The sequence below is a fragment of the Festucalex cinctus genome, chromosome 1 (genome assembly GCF_051991245.1).
Source record: "Festucalex cinctus isolate MCC-2025b chromosome 1, RoL_Fcin_1.0, whole genome shotgun sequence".
Classification (NCBI taxonomy): Eukaryota; Metazoa; Chordata; class Actinopteri; order Syngnathiformes; family Syngnathidae; genus Festucalex; species Festucalex cinctus.
This window is the reverse complement of record NC_135411.1, coordinates 56,428,589-56,434,240: the sequence shown is the minus strand read 5'-3', so window position 1 is coordinate 56,434,240 and position 5,652 is coordinate 56,428,589. Positions and strand designations below refer to the sequence as shown.

Here is a 5,652-nt window from a genome sequence, read left to right as displayed (position 1 = left end):
TTTCTATAACATACACCTTTGAGGGACAGCAGAACAACTCAAGCGTAGCTGAAGGTAAAACCAGGTCAGAATTCCCAGCATGAAACAACTTCCACTATGTCTCGTTCTACTGTTCAAGTCCCTCTTATTAGATGTGAAGCCCTGTCCTGTCTGCTAATATCCTTTTGTGCCTCCTGAGACGACAGTGACTCACTGAATGTCTGATTGGCTCGGAGTGCTGCCCTCTTGCTGCGCGTCTGTCGGATCGGCAGGAAAGGTTGAACTGACGACATTCAAAATGGCTCCATTGTAAAGGTCCACTGTCCATCCGTTTTTTTCTGCTGCTTATCTTCTATCATGTTTTTGTTGTTGTTGTTGTTGTTTTGAGTTTAGTTGGGACAAGGAGTAACATTTACAAAAGATTTAGAATATTATATTTCATGGAAAAATGTGATTTTCTGAAGTGAGGACTGTCAACAAGGTAGCTTGAATTAATCTTTTAAATTATATTTAAAAAAATATGCAATTAGATCAATATGCAGACTTAAAGGTACACTCAGTATTTAGACAGTGGCATCTAGTGGTGAAATAAAAAGTCATTCATTTAAAAAAAACAAATGTTTGTGTTAGTAGTAAGTAAAAAGATATGTTGTATCGCATAAACATACTTTTAAAAAATATAACGGTAAGTATATAAATCACTAATTATTTTACATGACCGCGCCTCACCTGCTAGTGTCCGCCATGTTTCGCCGCCATCTTTCTGCTACGGGTGCCGTCAACGACAAATTTCAGCGCTCCATTTCTTAACGCGTTTTTGGAACGCCTTTGCAGACGCACTTCCGGTTTGTATGGCGACCGCATGTACACGAAGAAGAAGAGTTTCCGGTCCCCGAAGAGAGCATTATCAAGCATCACACTTACTTTGGGAATTTATTTTATTTCAGCGCGACAAAACAAGAGTTTATATTGTAGCCGCATTTGCCAGATGGAGAGAAATGAGGAACAGACTAGGTTTGGGACGTGCCGGTGCCTTCGACTGCTTTCTACTTGACCGGTAAGTAAGAGTACATTTGTGTTTACGTTTTGAGAGCGAGAGAAAAAGTATACATTGTACTAATTAATACGATGTTCGTACCTTTGTTTTACGATCACTGTATCTGTTGATTAGCAACTCCGCACCACTCGAACGATTTCGTTATGAAGCTACTTGCTTTGAAAAAAAAAAAGATTCCCGCTGGCACGTTATATTTAGAGTAAATGCGCAAGTTATTGTGTAATGTAATGTAACTGTGATTTCGGAGGTATATTTGCCCATAACTTCAATGGAGTATCTAAAGCATACTGTATTAGTGGAGGAGTTGAAAATTATTTTCGTTGTGGTTGGTGAAAATAGTGTTCTCGAAATTAATTTTCGGCAGGGAATAACTTTCTGGACTTAAATGCTGGCTGTACCGTAAGCACTGCTAGAGTCTGAACTCTCTCACTCAAGTGTGTACTGGTCCATTGTGTAAGAATTTACAGGCTGCCACGTTTTCCACGGAAATTCGACAAGCAAGCAGCCTTTGCATATTCTATGCAGTATGCAGTCAAGTTACTTTTATCTAGCTAATACAATGTTTTGGGCCCAAAAACTAAAGATCTTACCTCTATTTTGGGGGCTTTGTTGGAAAGTTGGTGACATATAGTAGTATCATCAATTATTTTATTGTGTTTTTGTTTGTGTCACACTAGATCAACAGCCAAACTTGAGGGCTTCCAGAACCATATTCTGATGTATACAAGCATTCATGCACCGTTTAAATACATCACCGACCTGCAAGAAAAAAAAATATCAAGGGGAGAGTCAGCAGCCATATTGGAATGCCCCGAATGAGGACACTTGAATGGAGGACCCCAGAAGGCTTCGGTGTTGTACCACCAGTATCTCCACCTACCATATCTGAGCTGCAACAAACTGAAGTCAGCCGACGTCTTGGTATGTCATTTACATATGGACGGCATTGCACACTACATGAACTTTTTGTGTGAAGCAATACGGAATGGTCACATGTACAAGCACCACTTGTTTTACACAGGACCTGCTGACCAGGTGTCTGAAGCCATGGAGTGACTCCTCCCTCACTTTCCTCAGCAAGCCTTTGAAGAATATGATATCATCGTTGGTGGGAACATGCCCTCACTCCATAACATGTACTTGTGCAGTCAAGGAGCATGTCAAACTTAATAAAACCAGCAAACATTGAAGTGACTTCATTTTTACTGCAGTCTGTTCACACAATCAATGGACAAGCCTTCCTTAATTTTGCCCCAATAACATCATAGAGTAGGCGAAAAGTAGTGTTACAGATCATACTGTGTTCGGGAGAGTTTGAGGAATGTTGCAATGTTAATGGGGGACAATGTCAGCACACACACACACACACACACACAAAAAACATCATGGTATTGAGGTAATCAGATATTTTAGCTGTGTACAACACATACTTGCTATGTAACACTACTTTTGGCCCAAACCTGTATGTCTATTTTCCATATTTTGAAATGCACAGCGTATTGGTAAATTTCTGGAACAACTGCAATTCATGTCGCTCATTATATTCTAACAGCATTTTTTTTTTTTTTTTTTTAGTTAATATGTTCATTTCATGTAGACTTTTATTTTACTTTATTTTATTTATTCATTTTCATGTACTGTACCTTACATTCATTGGCCAATGAAGAATTGCTTGTCATTGCAAGCATTTATAATAATTCTCCAGGCTTTTGATGTTTTACATTTCTGGTCATGTAAAATAATGTTAGGTTAGGTGTCGAATGAACACTGCATGTTGACCCCAAAGGAAATAGTATTTTTTTGTTATTCAAAATGTACAAATTAACACACAACAACAATATACAAGTTATACAAACTACAACAACAAGTGTCAGACATGGACTAATTATATGCCAGGTAAAAAACCTTTGTATTGTCCTCGAGGATCTGGGAAAGTGTCACTTATTTGCCACAAGTCACCAAGGTGCTGCAGTCTGGGATCCAGGTACAGGAAATCATGGTGGTGCTGATGTGTCAGCAATGTGTCAAAAAGTATTTCTTGGTGTCAGTCTATCAGCTGGACTTGGATATCTTCATGTTCCTCCATGGTCATTTCCTGTACGAGTCTCTGCAAGAAGGTAACAATTGTATGTCAGATGAGGTACCAAACAATGAACTGAAAGTCACTGAGCCAATGAAGTACATTATTACATGAGCAAGACTATTTGTGAAAGCCATGTAAATTCCTGCACATCGAAGTACAAGGAAGCTGTTGTATCTTCAATCAAAACTAATTAAGTTGCTTAGTGATATTTATTAGGTAAAATTGTTCAACATGGTGACAAATCGATATCTGAGTAAAGGGTTTCAAATGTTTTTGTAAGCAGCACTTTTCTGAGTGGTTAGTAGCAACAAGACACGGGGGGAATTACGAGTCTGAGTTGCAGATGTGTAGTTCAGTTAACACCATTATTTTTGCACGATATACTAAACATATCAGCAAACGATGTAATCTAAATACCACATATTCCAAGCAAAGGTATGTTTTGAGCCATTCACATGCATGCTCGAATGGAATTATTTTTCCATGATGACATAATTGTACGTTACGAGACACCGCGTTCACTTCCGCGTTCTCTTCCTCGTCTCCCTCGCCCTCTTTGAGATGGTCCACATGTCTATAAAACGTATAACATAACTGTGTGTTCTCTGTTGCATGGTTTAGTTGTACTAACAAATATGAACATAGAGAGCCATTATCATTAGCTGACGTACAGTATTTCCAAACAATGCCGACAAAAATATTAATTCTGAAATTAAATGACTAAATCACAAATATTAGGGATCTGTACAGTATGTCTAACAAATGCAATTCACTTACGTCATCACTCGAGGGATACCAGAAGTTGTTTGCGTTCTGTTCCGGTGAAATTGGTGGTAGGCTGTTGAAGTAGGGTCTCTCTGGGACGCCGTAGTTCGTGTGCTTAAAATCATTGCATTATCTTGTTTGACCGATAGATGGCGGTCGTGAGCTACACACTGCGGCTTTAATAAATACATTTTACAGTTAATTTTGTTTGAAATGTTAATTTTTGATTTCCTGTGTACGCCAATGGCTCCGGTTCAGTGGAATAGCCCATAATATCCAAAAAAATATTGTCAGAATACAGCAGGTTGAAAGGTAAAGGCGGCGTGTCAGATAAGAGCCAAGTTCCATGGGAAAAACACGGTTTTGTCAAAATATGAACCTCCCTTTGGCGTTGGGGAGCAGTGAGCAAGCGGTTCATGGTCAGTGACTTCCTATTTATTTTAGCCCTGATCCCTCCAGTCGGGTCCCAGTCAATATGCGGTGATTTGAAGGCAAAGAGTGTGACAGATGGCCAGTCATCTGGACAGAGGTAGCGGCGGTGGGACGACATGGATTGAGCAGAGTGTGGAGATTTATCCACATGTCACCTCTGGCCAGACGTACACTAAATTTCCCGGAAACCTCCCTGTGTGAATATGAAACATATCAACTGATTTTGTGATGGATTTCAGCCATCTGTGTTATTGATTAGCTGTGGGATAGTGAGTGGAAGAGTTTTAGTTTATGTTGGCAGCCGATTAGATTCGAAAAATCGAAAATGAAAGGCTGGCAATTTTCAGTGGGTGGTTGAACACAAAAACAATCCAGGATGCTCATTGACCTCACTTCTATTTTGAAGCAGAATTTGTTGAGGGCCAAAACTGTCACCAACACAACTGTAGACCATGTTTAAGGTAGGGGCCAGTTGATTTAATTTGCAGATTGTTGTGTTTTGTTTCATTTTTTTTTTTAAACATATTACCACATTGAAACATATAAGAAAAAGATGATGTCTTTTAAGCAATTTGGAGCGCCCAATTAACCTGACATGCATGTCTTTGGAATGTGGGAGAAGACCGGACAAAACCCACACAGGCACGGGGAGAACATGCAAACTCCACCCAGGAAGGCCGAAGCCTGGACTTGGTCTGACGTCCTCAGCACTGGGAGGCGTAATTTGTTTTGAGCAATTAAAGGTCTTTTACCCGACGAAATGCATCAGAATATACGAGATGGTGACGTGGGCTTCGTAGCATGTCTTGGAATTTTATTGGCCATTCATGGCTGATGCAGAAGTCATGAAATAAATGACAGGCTTCGAATCAGTGTAACCAGTCAACAGTGACATATTGTTAACAAATATATTTGTAGACAATGAGCATGTTGAAAATTTTGGTGGCTTTGTAACTGAATGGACAACAAATTATTACCACTTGATCCCCCAAGGTTATTACAACTGCGCTCCAGTGTTAAAGGTAAATATACACGCAGATACGATAGTTTGTTGATTTTTCATTATTTTTTTAAAATAGTTTATAACAATAAACTTAGGTTTGTGTGAATGCCACAGATGTAGGCTTTGAAATGTTTTTGGAGCTGCTTCAGGAGCTGAGATATCAATTATTTAGTAGGCATTGACAATATTGTTGAATTTCCAGGAAAACTTCAGGTTTTAGAGACATGTTTTGCCAGGCGCTTTAGGTGATATCTAATCAATATATCGGCCGATATAGGAAATAAGATATGATAAGACAAATATGTCACTTTACTGTACTTTAAATGATTTAAA

At 39.1% G+C, this 5,652-nt stretch overlaps 1 long non-coding RNA gene across 1 annotated transcript; it reads left to right on the top strand.

Annotated features, from left to right (window-relative positions):
• Window positions 1-709: 709 nt before the first annotated feature.
• On the top strand, window positions 710-2,233 carry LOC144003003 (uncharacterized). Its single transcript, XR_013278870.1, has 3 exons — window positions 710-1,036; window positions 1,714-1,957; window positions 2,058-2,233. It is a non-coding gene; the product is annotated as an uncharacterized LOC144003003 (long non-coding RNA).
• The last annotated feature ends 3,419 nt before the right edge of the window (window positions 2,234-5,652 follow it).